Source organism: Schistocerca serialis, chromosome 1, assembly GCF_023864345.2.
Source record: "Schistocerca serialis cubense isolate TAMUIC-IGC-003099 chromosome 1, iqSchSeri2.2, whole genome shotgun sequence".
Classification (NCBI taxonomy): Eukaryota; Metazoa; Arthropoda; class Insecta; order Orthoptera; family Acrididae; genus Schistocerca; species Schistocerca serialis.
Genome location: NC_064638.1, coordinates 571,621,462 through 571,638,776, shown reverse-complemented (window position 1 = coordinate 571,638,776; position 17,315 = coordinate 571,621,462).

The following is a 17,315-nucleotide window of genomic DNA, read 5'->3' as shown; positions in this document are numbered from 1 at the left end:
ATATGATACTGCGAGAAGAATTTGACGAAGCTCTTAAATATCTATGTCGAAAAAAGGCCCCCGGAGTAGATAATATTCCGTCAGAACTAATAATAGCCTTGGGAGAGCCAGCCATGACAAAACTCTTCCACATGGTGTGCAAGAGGCATGAGACAGCCGAAATACCCTCAGACTTCAAGAAGAATGTAGTAACTCCAATTCTAAATAAAGCACTAGAGGTTGAAAATAGCGCTACAGTTCTAAGTTGTACCTTACAACTAGTGTTATTTTCAACCTCTGGTATAATGTACAGTTGCGGATGTTCCTCCAACAGTATTGTTGTAGCCAAATAAAGCAGTTTCTGACAAGCGTGGAAATTCCAGAGCTATCAGTTTAATAAGTCTGGTTTGCAAAATACTGACATGAATTCTTTACAGGAGAGTGGTGAAACTGGTAGAAGCCATCCTCGGCGAGGAGCGGTTTGGATTGTGGAGAAATGTAGAAGCACGCGAGGCAGTACTGGCCCTGAGTCTTATCTTAGAAGATAGGTTAAGAAAAAGCAAACCTATGTTTACAGTATTTGTAGATTTAGAGAAAGCTTTTGACAATGTTGACTGGAATACTCTCTTTCAAATTCTCAAGGTAGCTGGGGTAAAAACCAAATGGCAGTTATAAGATCGAGGGATATGAAACGGAGCCAGTGGTTGAAAATGGAGTGGAACAGGCTTGTACCATATCCCCGATGTTATTCAATGTGTTCACTGAACAAGCAGTAAAGCAAACCAAAGAAAAAATTGGAGTAGGAATTATAGTACAGAGAGAAGAATTGAAAACGTTGATGTCTGCCGATTACATTGTAATTCTGTCAGAGACAGCATAGGACTTGAAAGAGCAGTTGAACGTAATGGACAGTGTTGCGAAAGGAGGATATAAGATGAACATCAACAAAAGCAAATTAAGGATAATGGAATGCAATCGAATTAAATCAGGTGATGCTAAGGGAATCAGATTAGGAAACGAGATACTGGAAGTGTTGCTATTTGGGCAGCAAAATAACTGATAATGGTTGAAGTAGAGAGGATATAAAATGTAGATAGGCAATGACAAGAAAAAGCATTTCTGACGAAGAAAAATTTGTAAACATCGAATATAGGTTAAAGTGTTAGAAAGTCTTTTCTGAAGGTATTTGTCTGGAGTGTAGCCATGTATGGAAACAAAACATGGACGTTAAACAGTTTAGATAAAAAGAGAATAGAAGCTTTCACAATGTGGTTCTACAGAAGAATACTGAAAATTAGATGTGTAGATCACGTAACTAATGAGGAAATACTGAACAGAATTGGCGAGGCAAGAAATTTTTGACACACCTTGACAAAAAGAAGGGATCGGTTGATATGACACATTTTGAGACGTCAAGGAATCACCAATTTAACATTGGAGGGAAGTGTGGGAGGTAAAAATTGTAGAGGGAGACCAAGAGATGAACACAGATTCAGGAAGATATATGTTACAGTAGTTATTTGGAGATGAAAAGGCTCGCACAAGGTAGAGTAGCATGGAGAGCTGCATCAAACCAGTCTTCGGACTGAAAACCGCAATAACAACATAGCACTGTTTAAGATTGTGATTAACTATCAATATTGTTGCACACAGGATTTCATTTTGTATGCGTTATTTCTGTTTGAGACTGGATGTGGTCGGATTACTGAGAGGACGGGCTACTTAGGGTCGAATTAGCGAGTCTTTAGTGTGGCAACAGACGAACGTTGCCCATCCCGATAAACACCGAGTTTAAAAAAAAAGCTACGCTTAATGTGATCGGCGAGTGACGTTTCGCTCTCTCTGTAACCTGGTCTTTGAATGGTTGTACGTAAAACGACTCTTTATAAGGTGTAATGATGAAAACTAAATGGGAACGTATGGATGGATATTGGGGCATGAGTCCGGTTTGCTCAGACTCGCAAGAAAAGGAAAGAAGACAGACCAAAAAGTTAAAAGCGAAGAATTGAAAGATGGCTGTCCTCCCAGACAGAGAACCCAACCCACCCAGCACCCCAGGGCTTTGTGTCCCCAGGGACAGAGATGGTCGTCGATCGTGCAGAGCGGGTTACGTGGATCCCAACTCGGAAAAGTGGTCCCAACCCCACCATTTTACGTAACCAATGTCCGTGCAATTCATTCAAATTCCTGTGAGTGCATAATTTGACGTCCGCATCTAGACGATAGCATTATTTTCATAATGGCTTCTGTTCATCAATTCAATGTTTTAAATAACGATCAGTATAGCTCTAAATCAAGAATACCTTCTCTAGAGAAAAAGGATTACTATTACACTATCAGTCTACTAGTCACTAAAGCATTCACAAAAAATAAGAGAAGATTTACGAAAATCACGCTTGTTTGCGTTACATTTAGCGTACTTGATCTACAAAACTGTTTCATACGGTCAGAGCTGTATAATCTTTTAATGAATCCAATAACAGGGTCTTCCAACAATAAGGTTTTAGGATGTGGGCTCTCGCTGATTACTGGATGTCTCAAAATTCTTTGAATATTTTGGTTTACTATTGTCACTTAACTTGCGTGCCAGACCTTACTCTTAGACGCATCTAGCACTGCTCTTACCATTCTAGTCATATTCTCGAAATAACAGAATATAATTTCCTGTTAATGCATATCAACACACCAAACTATCCGTACACCTGTCGAACGTAAAGCACCTAGATATTTTACATATTGTGCACGATCACAGTTCTGAGCGAGTTTCCAAAAATGTTCAAATATATGTGAATTCCTAAGGGACCAAACTGCTCAGGTCATCGGTCCCTAGACTTACACACTACTTACGCTAACTTAAACTAACTTATGCTAAGAACAACACTCACACCCAGGCCCGAGGGAGGACTCCACCCTCCGGCCGGAGCTGCCGCGCAATTCGTGACATGGCGGCTCTAACCACGCGGCCACTCCGCGTGGCTGAGCGAGTTTACATCGATCATCTGGGAATAGGACATTCACTGTTACCTCATTCCTCATTGCACAAATCTACAAACCAAGTGACACTAACTATAAAATAACAGAAAATTATTAAATTTGGTTATCGAAAGTATCGAATTTTGACACTAGTGTGCTTCCATGTCATAATACGCACTGTCTTTTATTTCGTTTCTAAAAGTTTTCCGAGTCTGAACAACAATGTTAAACATAGGCCTATTTAGCAAAGTAAAAGAGCCGCTTACTTTTCATTTTACAGCGCTTTCTTGTAACAGGAAAAAACTTACAAAGATTTTAAGAGCGATAACAGTGTGTGGGTTCCTTTCCAGTCTAAAGCAAGGGGAACGATTTGACAAATGACTGTTACTTTCCAACGGAAATTTCCGTCCCTCTGTCCCTCTGCTCTAGGATCTGTACGAATGAGGCATGCTGAGGCGAGGTAAACTTCAACATGCGCCCGCTTTTCTTGATTCCTGAATCTCTGTTTCTTCTTTATAAGTCCTATGATAGTGTCGACATATGTGGCGTTATGATCTGGTTTCGAAGAACTGGTAACTCGATCGCTCGCAGAACGATTTTTCCCGCGAGGGCGTAAGCCACATTGACCTTCCGGGTTTAGAATAAAGTATATTTCCTTTTAATTGGAGACTCATTACTTGTAGCCTAATTTGAACCACGGCAAATTTCTATGACCTGGTGCGTGCACTGCAGAGTTTACTCTTTTCTTTTCTCTGAGAAAAAAGTTTTGTTACATTGTGCAAAAATACTCCATGTAGATCCTGAACTACTCGTGAAAATAAATTATTTCTTTTTCCTCTACACTATTCCTTTTCAGCGCATCTGCATGATTCCATATTTTCACTTTCCACGTAAACCATATTATTTATGTAGTTAGTATTGCCACTGGATAGAAAAAAATTTCGCTGTTGATTTATTGTATTATATACAGATACGTGTATAATACATTGAGCTGACAAAAGTCATGAGCTGGTCCTCCTTTTGCCCGGTCAGTGCAGCATCTCAGTGTGGCATGGACTCAACAAGTCGTTGAAAGTACTCTCCAGAAATACTGAATCTTGCTGCCTCTATAGCCGCCCTTAACTGCGAAAGTGTTGCTGGTGCAGGATTTTATGCAAGGACGGACCTCTCGATCATGTCCCATAAATGTTCGATAGGATTCATGTCGAGCGATCTGGGTGGCCTAATCTTCCAATCGAATTGTCCAGAATGTTCTTCAGTCAATCCCGAACAACTGTGGTCCGGTGACATGCCACATTGTCATTCATAAAAATCCATCTGTTCTCCAAGTAGACGAACATAACCATTTCGGTTCGACCAGAGGACCGACTCCTTTCCATGTAAACACAGACCACAACAATATCGAGCCACCACCAGCTTGCAAAGTGCCTTGTTGACAACTTGGCTCTATGGCTGAACAGTGTGTGTATAGTTATTTACTTGTTCAGTTTCTGTATATGTGATGATGTTCAGTCACTTTATACTGTATTACAATAAGTATAATGCGAAAAGAGAAAAAAAAACGGAAATAATTGAAAGAAAAGACGAAAGCGAGGAAAAAAGAGGTGATTTTTTAAAAGACTTACAACAGTAACACATTAAATTGCTATTCCCTGGATGCTATAGAAAGGCGTCTCTAACGTATGGGGAGAAGTCAAGAATATACATTTTACTTATGAGCAATACAGTGGAATAACTTAAATTTGTGAGATGTTGTGATACTACAGTGCTAAGTAACTAATTAACATAAACCATTAATTTTATGAGTTTATGAGAAGATACTCTTGTATGGAGGGGAAGGGACTGTCTAACAGAAAGTTCTTCAATTCGGTCTTACAGATGGCATTAATTAATATGCTCTGGCTAGCTATTGAAACCTGCCAGTAACTATGTTCACTTCATTCAAGTCCCTGTAGAGGTTCTTTTAGTGTCATAATATTCATGCTTTCACTATATTTTTTTAGAAAAGAGAACTATTGGTAAGGACAAAATGCATTAACGAATGTATGTGTTGTGGAACAGCTGCCAGAATACCATGTATTTTGAGTTGGGCTCTGTAGGATGTTCTAGAATTATCATGACATGATACTTATAACAAACTTCTGAATTCTAAAAATGCTATCCTCGTGAGTTGAGAAAAGAAGAATGTTTCAAATGTAAATTTGTATTTCATGTTTCATCAGCATCTTAGCCCTCAGTAACCGTTCCCATTTTTTATATATATAATAGAAGTACTCTCATGTTATCCGCACAATAGGAAAAATTAAAGCAGCTGGCATTTTAGACTCTATTACTAAAACCTTACGGCATCAGATGTTGATAGCGTCACTACAACGCCGTTTCTGTAGTGCAGCTTGTTTTCTTGACAGATTAATAGAATTACTACAGTAACTCTAGCTTAGTTGATTTAATAGTTAAACTCTGATCATTAAACATGGCGGGAAAATCGCGCTCAACAAGACCTCCCGCGGAAAGAATTTGCTTACTTCTGAGTGTTCAGGTTAAGCAATTATCTAGAGCTGATTTAACCGATAACACCGCTCATTAGCGTAGGGGAAAGTTAAGTGAGACGAACACATTTTCGTGTGTTCGTTGATGATTAGTAGCCTTTCTACGGCTGTGGTTATACAACCGTGTTTTTCCGGACGCGTAGTTATCTGTCAATTTTCGCTCGATTCGTCGTTCCGCACCCTGGTCTAACATCAATATCAGGCCTGTTTTTATGTACCTTGTACAGGGTCCAACGAAAAGTCCTTCCATTTTTCAAAAAGTGATTACAAACAAACAAACAAACAAAGATATAGAGAAAGTATTTTTACTTATGAAGAAGACACAGTATGCCGTTTTACGTAACCTATTTTTAAAAATTATGTCCGGTAAATGGCGTCCTCCATCGTTGACGTATTGACAGACTCTTTCCTGGCAATTGTCCTAGTGCCGGTGGAATGGCAGCCACTTCCTGGGTGAAGTGCTTGGAGGGTTGCGGGGCAGTGTTTGTACACTTGAGCGTTTAAGTGCTCCGAAAGAAAAAAATTACAAGGTGACAAACTGGGTGACTTTTGAGGCTAGGCGATGTATCCTCGTAAAGAGAGAAACGTCTGGGAAACAACTTTCTCAAAGTTTCTAGATAATGCCGAACAGTGTTAGCGGTGGCTCTGTCTTGTTGGAACCAGACTTCTCCCTCGTCATGGACACCAATAATCTGGTTTAACTTAGATCGGAGGATGGTCTCTATAATGTGACAGTAGCGATCTGAAATAACCATTACCAATACGCCATCTTCTTACGAAAAAGTACGGACCCCAACACCAAACTGTCACACGGCTGCGAAGCGTTGTTAGTGAAGTTTCCGTGGGTTTTCTGCTGCCCAGTAACAGAAGTTCTGTTATTTACGGTATCTGATAAGTGAAAGTGGTTCTCATCAGAAGAAATCAAAACGGAGCCAGAGGGAATGTTTTAAAGAATTTCCTCATACTCAGCTCTGTGAGTTTCAAAATTTCTCTCACTTCATTCTTGGGTAGCTATGATTTTGTATTTCATGTGTGAATATTCTTCATACACTCCTGTCAGGCAATCCCAGGGCAGCTGAACGCCTTAGAGATATTGCTGGACGGACTCTCTCTTACATGCGCCACATTTTCCGACGTTGTTCCAGTCTGCGATTTTCTTGTTAGTGCGGAACCTTGTGTCTAAAATTTGGTACCCAAACGCGAACCGTTTTTCTGTCAAACGCGAATCGTTTTTCTGTCAGAAACAGAATCATGCCGGCCAAGTTCGAAGCGAATGCGAAATACCCGCTGCATAGTAATCACAGATCCACCGTTATGAATATAGTCTTGCACAAAATTCGCGTGATAGTCGACTGGCAAAGCCATTGCGCCTGTTGAAAATGGCAGGTATACCCCTTCCATATTACTATCCCCAACACAACCCACACAACGACCTCTCCAAAAACTTTTGCCGGACCCTGTATAATGAACGCAACAGTGGACATCTTCGAGGGACATCTGATATGCTACTCTTGCATTTCATCCTTCGTGTTCCCCGTAGCGTCCTTTTGGATTTTCTGGTGAGGTATTCAAGCGTAACTGAACGTCGACGAGACACTGTGCTCCGTGAAAGCTACTGCTTCAATTATTTTTTCTTCGTGATTGGCACTGCCTTAACTTGCAAATGGAAGCAACCCCTCCTTTCTTTGTATTTCAGCACGGCTCTGAACGTGCGTAACAGTATCAGCAGTCTCTAGCGAAGAGGATGCAAGTTATCTCTGGAAGTTTGAACTCGGCGTTGCCACGGAGGGAATGCGCTCGCTGAACGTATATGCCCACCATTATTGCTGCAGTCGCGGTAAATTATACTGTCTGATCAAAAGTGTCCAGACACCCGTATGTAACGTGGAATTGACCACTAGATGTCACGAGGTGCGGACCCTCCAGTATAAAACCAGGCGGGGAATATTGTGTTGTCAGTAGGGCAGCAGTAGCAGCAGAATGGGTCAGTCACGAGAGCTCGGTGACTTCGAACGTGGGCTAGTCATGGATGTCAGCAGAGTAACATATCCAACAGGGACATTTCAACCCTTCTAAAGCTGGCCAAGTCGACTGTTGGTGATAGACTGGGAAGTCGAAATGCGAAGGAACAACCACAGCTAAACCAAGCCCAGGTATAACCTTTCCACTACTATTGTAATTTAGTATACTTCTACCTAAATAACAGAAAACCCAGTCTCTATGTTGCCACGTATAACCTTCTTGCTAAATTTAGTTTAGTTTCCAAATAAAGTACACTATGGGAGGATAGTCTTGTTAATTGGAAAAGGTAATCAATACAGTTAACCTTTTTACAGGATTTAACCCTATGTTGTGTTCAATGGATAAATACATCAGACTATCCAATTCTTTTACTAAGATCTTACCCAGCGGTTAGAAAGAAACCCAGTATGAATGGTATTATATTGAAGCTTGGACAGTTCAGTTCCAAGTCCATTTAGTGGTTTAAATATGTACTAACAGCCGCCAGCCTATCTAGGCAATGAAACAAGTATGGGAATAGCAGAAGTATGAATTTTGCTACTTTCTTGCTACTGTTTAAGTTGCTTCTTCAAATAAATGTTACTCCGCATAAACAATGTTGGTGCAGACACTCGAATTAATTGACTACTACACCCTTACACATTACGTTTTTAAAAGAGAAAAAGCTCAGTAGGTAACTTCAAGGAAGCTAAAAAAAATTGGCCGTAACAGACCAACTTAAATACAACAACACTTACTTAGTACAGCACACACTTTTTATATTGAACATTTCACTTCAAGAAAACCTGTTTCTTACTGGAATGTATTTTCAACTTTGAACTGACTCTGTACAGTCATTTAACAGATTCTAGTAACTCTGCTTCACTCTGACTGTGTTTTACGTTAGCAAGCTTTTACTATAACACTTTGCAATAGTTAAGAAAACTATTAAAAGAAGAATACTTTGACTTTATTCCCCTGTAATGTACTAAAGCTTGGACGTGTTATTACTCTAACTAAAATTTTCATTGTGCATTTCAGTGAAACCTCTACGAGAACTTTTAACTAATGCTATAGATGAAAATATTTATGAACTCTTTAGCTTTATGATGCAAAATTGCATTTAAATCGACTGTATTCAGTTTAGACTCTTCCGCTACTGAGACGTAATTTCATCACTACAGAATTTAGTCCCTCAAACATATATCTCATTATTTACACAAGAACAATTTAAATGGTGCCTCTTTCTATTAACTTGGCACTTCGTAAGTCTGTAAAACAGTATACTCGGATTAATCTAATACCAGGAAGGAACCATACGTAGGTGTATGATTCGGATGAAATAATAGGGTGAACGAGTTTCTTTAAAGTTCAAGAATGGTTATTCACTAATAAAACACAGTTTAAATTAATGGCTCACGGTGTACAAAAGTAAAATACGAAAATAAAATCTTATCTGGTGGCTGTAGGTTTGCGTGTGGCCAACAGTCATGACGGCTACACTACCCACAGTACGGCCTACCAGTAATTTGCTATGTGGGCTCAATTTCTGTTCTTGGTGTCGTTCAATTTTTACATACAGTACCCCAACAACTCGCAGCTGTGCCGTTTGCAGTCTTCATCCGAGACATTTCTGTGCAAATTTGCAGGGAAAGCTTTCTCATGCTCTACAACGGCGTTGCCTCAGTCACTGCTTCCTATAGGTTGTGTGACTTACTTCCTGCACTTGCTCTAGGTTGCGCGCCAGTTCGCCCTTGCCACCTTTTCCCCTCCCCAGAGTCACTTTCGTTTCAAACAAAAGCACACTGGCTTTTACATAACATCTATTTCTTACATTGTTCCTTAGCGTGACCATTTCTTACAATTGTCAAATCTGCATCAACATGAACAGTTTATACACACAAATATTTTGAAATACAAAATGTCATCAGAAAATTATTTAACGTAATAAACAATTTACGTAGTATTTTACATATATTACTCCCATACAACGCAAAGAACTTCAACCTTTTACTTTCCATATACAGAAACTATAGTACCAATATTCGAAATTTTTAAAGCAAAAATTTTTAAAAATTTATATAAACCATAAACAAATAGTGCTATACAGGCGTACCTTACGTACTGACGCACAGGGACCGTTGAGCATTGCGTAGAATGGTTGTAAAAAACAGCATGAAATCACCAGAAGGAATCGCTATAGAGAGTTGCAAAGTTCTGCCAGCAGTTCGGCTAGCACAGTGTCTGTGCGTAGGTAATACTGGTCGGCCAGCTCCGCATAAACCACACATTTTTGTAATCAGTGATGAGCGATGCTTGAGGTGACGTAACTATGGACGCCACTCGACAGTTAGAAACGAATGATTTGGAGCGATGGATCACGTTGTACACTGTGTCAGTCCGATCAGAGGATTTGAATTTGGCGAACGCCTGAAGAGCGTTACCTGCTATCTGCATAGTGCCAACACTGAAGTGCAGAGAAGCTGCTCTTACGGTGTAGGGCTGTTTTTCGTGGTTGGGGCATCGTACCATTACTGTGGTTAATGAAACGCTAAATGCAGAAGGATATGAACGTATCTGACAGCACCTGCGTATAGTAGACAAACTGATTGGAGGCGACGATTATTTATATAAGCACGACAATGCACCCTTTGATGAGGCAACATCTGTGGAGCAATTGTTTGTGGACAATAACGTCCCTGAAGTGCAGTGGCCTGTCCTGAGTGCCGATCTGAAACTAATGGAACGCTTTTGGATTGAGTCAGGACGTCGATGGTTCAAATGGTTCAAATGGCTCTGAGCACTATGGGACTTAACATCTGAGGTCGTCAGTCCCCTAGAACTTAGAACTACTTAAACCCAACTAACCTAAGGACATCACACACATCCATGCCCGAGGCAGGATTCGAACCTGCGACCGTGGCGGTTGCGTGGTTTCAGACTGAAGCGCCTAGAACCACTCGGCCACACCGGACGGCTAGGACGTCGATTTCACTCCAAATCCCAGCGTCTAACATCACTGTCTTCTCAGGTTTCGGCTCGTGAGGAAGAACGGGCTTTCATTCCTCCACAGACAGCGAGACACCTCACTGAAAGTGTCCTCATCCCTCAGCAAGCCGTCGTAAAAAGGCGAAGGTTGGGCACGTCCCTTATGAATTTTAACTAGTAGGTGTCCGGAAACTTTTGATCTGACAGTGTATTAACATGAAATTCCGGGCTCAAGAGACTCAGACAAAGATCGGCTTTAAATATTTCTAAAAGAACGACACTTCAGTTGCATTGGAGATACAAAGTGGTTATTGCTTGTTTTGAAAATAATGTACTGTCCTCCACAATCGCAACGACGTCGAAATGATGACTGGTTTCGGCCATCATCTGCCATCCTCACGCTACGGTCGCAGGTTCGAATCCTGCCTCGGGCATGGATGTGTGTGATGTCCTTAGGTTAGTTAGGTTTAAGTAGTTCTAAGTTCTAGGGGACTGATGACCTCAGAAGTTAAGTCCCATAGTGCTCAGAGCCATTTGAACCATTTTTTTTTTTTGCCATCCTCATATCATAGAACAGATGCTATTGTTCAGTTCCACCACTACGGAAATCACATTTGACATATTTTTCGTGTAAAGAAACCATATTTTCCACTTGCAATCCATGTGTTTGTCATGGTGTGGTCCATAAAAAGTCTTTTCTGGCACGTAACCAAAGTTTCAGAGGTGAAAATTTTTATGCGGAAAAATGCTTCGCTTTCTACATTGAAACGCATGCAAGGGAAACTGTTCTCGGGTGGAGGGAGCCAATGGCACGTGACATGACGTTCATCAATGGTCGTTGTTGAAAGACATCTTCCTCTACTGTAATTTTGTGAACGGTGTTACAGTGGATAAACATTGAAAAACAAACAACTGATCACCTTGTAAAATGGACTCTATAGGCCGTGAAATCCTTCAAAGGCGTGCGCTCGTGAGCCATCAGACAAAAGTTGCCCGCTAGTCGCTTCGGCTGTTTCCATTCAGAACCCAGCATTGCGCAATCACTTTAGCGTAACAGTTGCGTAACTCTCGATGCAGTACGTGCCAGGCTCGGTCCTACTACGCACACAGTGGGGCAGTCCTGTTGCAACTGTTACATCACAGTCTCTCTAAAAGTGTACGGCGGTATGCTTTTGTCTGCAGTTTACTGCTCTGCAAAACGATTACTTCTTGTTCCCCTCATAGTGTATTAGGGGAAGACAGTGTGCTCCACGACCGAGGCACTTTGCCTGACAAAAAAGTAGTGAACGGTTGTATATTGCATTATACGAATTAAAGGTGTTGACGTAAGCGCAAAGTATTCCAAGACAGAATCGTCACAGAATCAAAGACCGACAAGTCTAATCTTTCACTCGTAAAGACAGGGTAGCGAGAGTACCTGAAGTACAACTACTGAGACGATTCAACAGTGGGTTAAAAGATATTATCTGCTACCAAACTGTGTTACTGCGATACGCCATCAGCTACTTTATGCTCTGTAACTACTTGCAAAGCAAATTAACTTTATTCGTGCGGTGTTCCACGTACAAATTACGACGCTGACTGCATTGTGCGTATGCCAAACGTTCACAGAATAAAATTTAAAAAAAAATTAATATCATGTTCTCATTGTCGAACACGTGACATTTCAAATTGCTTTTGAGTGCGGTAAAAGAAGTACATGCGATGTGCCTGATCTCAAAAAAGGAAATTCATTTAAATGTGCATTTGAACAAAATCGTTCGGTAACGGAGACTGCAACGTGACAAGCAACATTGCTGTGATGCAACGTCCAGTTTGACCCAACGACTCAACGACTGCAGAACAGGAAAACAATTTCTAGCAAGAATTCATAGAACAGCGGTGGTCGCATTACAAAGATTCCGCGTGTAGGATGATAGTGGAAAAAATACGGCCATTTATTTCATTCTAAATTGACTGATTCTTGTGTTATATAAGGACTTGCTGATGTAGAACGTTGCTGCCGGTTTTGAAGTTCCACTTGACAACAGTATTAAAAAGTTCTAGATTCTTCCTCGCTTATATATCTATCCTAGAAGAAGCTGCAATAACTTCAGAGGCGCAACAAAACACAAAAAACAATTTTTCTCTGTTTACTCTCTTTATTTTTAACCTGAAGGCATTTTGCCATATAATCTTTGCACGTAGCGTAGACGTAAGACTACTACTTGCGGAACATTGACAGTAAATGTAATCTGCGTACTGAGAGATAATCATATAATTTTATTATAGGAGTGTACCACAATGAAACTTTCATTAAACGAATAAAAGGGCATGAATTTCAACCTGTGGTAGTGCCACGCTCCAGTGAGATATACTTGAACACAGTCGAACAATAAAGGTGACACAGTGGTCACACGCTGGATCCTCATTTGGGAGGACCGCGTTTCAAATCCCTGCCGGTCCATCTACATTAAAAGTCTCAGGATTTCCATACATCGCTTAAGGCAAATCTGAGATGGTTGCTCTGTGAAGTTAACGGCCAATTCCCTTGCACATCTGACACAGACCTATTTTAATACTAACTCCCCGTCTTTTTCTGTCTGCAATGGATAAAATGACTACACCACAGTTGACTCTTGACCACTTACCCAAATTGTTTTTCTTCTCCTATTCTTCAATCCCGAGGTTAGCGAAAAGCATGATAGCATTTCAGACGCTTTCTTTGCAGTTGAATCTTCTTAGGTTGATTGTATGACCGTGTTTCTTTCATGGCGTCCATAAATTGGTCTCGAGGTCTTCCTCTTACTCTTTTTCCTTCAATTTTCCATTCAATAATTTCAGTGCTGCACTCGGAGCGATGCAGAACGTTACTAATGAAGTCATCTTTTGCTTCCTTTAATCTTCCCGCAAAACTTTTTAATTCTTTCTAAAACCTCTTTATTTCCCATGGTGTCCGTTCATGATATCCGCAGTGCTCGCATTTCAAAAGCTTCCAATTCAGTTATTTTATATTCCATCTGGTCCATGACTCTGAGCAGTAGCTCACTATACTCCACGCAAAGATTATTACACACGGCTTCCGCACTCCTGTTTATGTTGCATTGGATGTTAACAGGAAAGAGTCTCTTCTTATTAAGTGCTTCGAAGGCTCTGAGCACTATGGGACTCAACTTCTGCGGTCATCAGTCCCCTAGAACTTAGAACTACTTAAACCTAACTAACCTAAGGACATCACACACACCCATGCCCGAGGCAGGATTCGAACCTGCGACCGTAGCGGTCGCGCGGCTCCAGACTGTAGCGCCTAGAACCGCTCGGCCACTCCGGCCGGCTATTAAGTGCTTCAATGGCTTTACCAGTTCCTGATGTTATCTCTCGCTTGCATCTTTCACATGAGGAGATAATGCTCCACAGCGATCTGAAATCCATTACTTGGGTGAGTTTTATACACTCCAAGACAAAGAAAACGACACACCATGAAGGGCCGGCCGAGTTGGCCGAGCCGTTCTAGGCGCTACAGTCTGGAACCGCGCGACCGCTACGGTCGCAGGTTCGAATCCTGCCTTGGGCATGGATGTGTGTGATGTCCTTAGGTTAGTTAGGTTTAAGTAGTTCTAAGTACTAGGGGACTGATGACCTCAAGTCCCATAGTGCTCAGAGCCATTTGAACACCATGAATGGGACGGAAATCGGTAGACGTGATGTACTGTACGTGTACAGACACCTCGCGGAGTGGCCGCTCGGTTTTTTGGCGCCATGTCACGGACGGCGGGGCCCCTCCCGCCAGAGGTTCGTGTCCTCCCTCGGGCATGGGTGTGTGTGTTGTTCTTAGCATAGGTTAGTTTCAGTTAGCGTAAGTAGTGAGTAAGTCTAGGGACCGATGACAGCAGTTTTGTCGCTTAGGAATTCACACACACACACACACACACACACACACACACACACACACATATTACATGTACAGACAAACAAATGATTACAATTTCAGAAAAACTGAGGAAATCGATAATGGACTGGTCCATCTCTGGCCCCTATGCAGACAGTTACTCGGCTTGGCATTGATTAATAGAGTTATTGGACCTCATTCTGACGGATATCGGCTAAATTCTGGCCAACTGGCGCGTTAGATCGTCACAATAACGAACTGATGGAGGGCCTTGCCCAAAATACCCCATTCTTTCTCAGATGGAAAGAGATCCGTCAACGGTGCTGGCCGAGTTAGGATTTGACAGGCACGTAGACAAGCAGTAGAAACTCTCGCCGTATGCGGGCGGGCATAATCATGCTGAAATTTAAGCATGCGATGGCTTGCGTGAAGGGCAAGAAACGGGGCGTAGAATATCGTCGACTTACCGCCGTGCTGAATGGGTGCCGCGGATGACGACCAAAGGGGTCCAGCTATGAATAGAAATACAGCCCAGACCATCATTCCTGGTTACCAGGCCGTACGGTGGGTACAGTTATGCTGGTGTCCTACCTCTGTGCGGAGCGTCTCCAGAAAGAGCTTCGGCTTGGAATTGAGTAGAATGGTTTTCAGTGACGAGTACTGCTTCTAAATGAGCCCAGATTACCGGCGAAGACATGTCTGGAGACGCCCCGACAGCGGTGGGATACCAACCTGGCTGTCGTCCGTCATATGATTCGACAACAAGGAGGGATGGTCTGGGGTGTCATTTCTTTTCATAGCAGGACCCCTTTGATCGTCATCCACGGCACCGATTCAACACGGCGGTATGTCGACGACATTCCAGCTCCTGCGTTGTTGCCCTTCATGGCGAGCCATTCTGGGCTTACATTTCAGCAAGATAATGCCCGCCCTCACAATGTGAGAATTTCTCCTGCATGTCTTCGTGTTTTCCAAACCCTAGTCATCAAGCTCGATGAATCTGTCCCCAACTGAAAACGTTCGGAGCATTATGGGCAGAGCCCTCCATCCAGCTGGGGATTTTAACTATCTAACCCGCCAGTTGGACAGAACTTGGCACGGTATCCCTCAGGAGAACATCGAACAGTTTTGTCATTCAATGCCAAGCCGAATAACTGCTTTTGTAAGGGCCAGAGGTTGACGACCGCTTTACTAACTTGTTCAGTTCGTGAAGGTCTTTCTCTTCAACAAATTACCAATTTTTCTGAAATTGTAATCATTTGTTTATCTGTACATGTACAACACATCTACCGATTTTCGTATCATTCGGATAATTTCTTCGTGGTGCGTTGCGGTTTTTTTTCATTTTTTCCTTAGAGTGTATATCCCAGAGTGATCTGTAGTTTTTTTTTTTCAAAATCTGTCTCTAGAGAATCACATAATGTTCTATTAGTCTCGTTTACTTTCAACTTTAATTTGACTTGTAGTAATTCATTCAATTTTTTCGGTGAGCCGTATAATTCTTCATTCGACTGTAACCACAATATCATATGCGAATTTGCTAACGTTGTGCAATTTTTTTCCATAAGCGTGTCGTCTGGAACTCTTTAATTGTCTCTGATATGCAGAATGGGAGTGGTGAGAACCTTTGCATTTATTTTTATTTGTCTTAATTGCTGTTTGGTTTATTTTTATACAAAGGGTAATCAAATGAAAACGAGACCGATGGAAAAAAGCAAATAAACTGCTTATTCCTTTGAAAGTAATCGCCACAGTTGTTAATATATGATCACAGTGTGCGACAAGAGGTCAGTGCCTTCATGGAAAAACCATCTACTCTGACCGTCACCACCCTCTTGTCATCCAAAGTTGATTTATTAATTTTTGCAGTACGTTACTACTTTGGGCGGCTGACCACATTTTCACAGCACTTGCCACTCTGCCACACTGCAGCGAGAGTTAGTGACGGTCGAATTTAAGTAATCAGTTTCCTTAAGAATATTCATCTTTTTTTTTTGCTCTTCTTTGTTGTGAGTTGATGGCTCGATATCCATTTCCTTTCTTTGGTTTAGATTTTATGATCGTCTAGAGGATGATTGGGTTGCTTCTACGAAAATTATGTGTACACTAGTGGACTTCCTGGAGAATTACACATATATTTTCAGTCATTTCACTTCACAATACCAATGATTAAAACATACACAACTTGTACTCCATTCTCTCACTTCAAACTCGTACAACCAACTGAACTAAAAACTTGCTTCTAACAGGTAGCAAAGAAATTACTATCATATATTGATTATTTATGCAAAATCATCTTTGGAAAATACGTTTCATACATAAAATACAAATAATTGTTTATCTTTTTTAAGATGACCAAAATCATTGTTGTAACTATATTAAATGTCTATAAAAGGTGACATTTAAACATTTTCGCATAGATGTGTGGTAGGGGGCATTTAAACATTGTCGCTTACCTATGTAGTAGCGGTTTATGGTTTTTTACGTTTACAATATGGTATCAGTCGTTTCATATGACCCAGAATCGGTTAGTACATTTATCTCACCATAACCAGTTTTATTACACTATGAAACCATGATAGCATCCAGTCGTGCACCTCATCATCCGAAGCAAGTCGACAGCCACGAATGTCTCTTTTTCTGGGTTCCATAAATACGGAAATCGCATGGAGACTGTATGGAGGATGTGTAAGGGCTCCCCAGCGAAACATTGCAGCGCAGCGAAACAACCTTGGCAGAATGGGTGCGGGCATGATCCTGGAACAGAATGATGCCGTCTGTGCCGGCCGTTGTGGCCGAGGCGCTTCAGTCTGGAACCGAGCGACCGCTACGGTCGCAGGTTCGAATCCTCCCTCGGGCACGGATGTGTGTGATCTCCTTAGGTTAGTTAGGTTTAAGTAGTTCTAAGTTCTAGTGGACTGATGACCTCAGGTGTTAAGTCCCATAGCGGTCAGAGC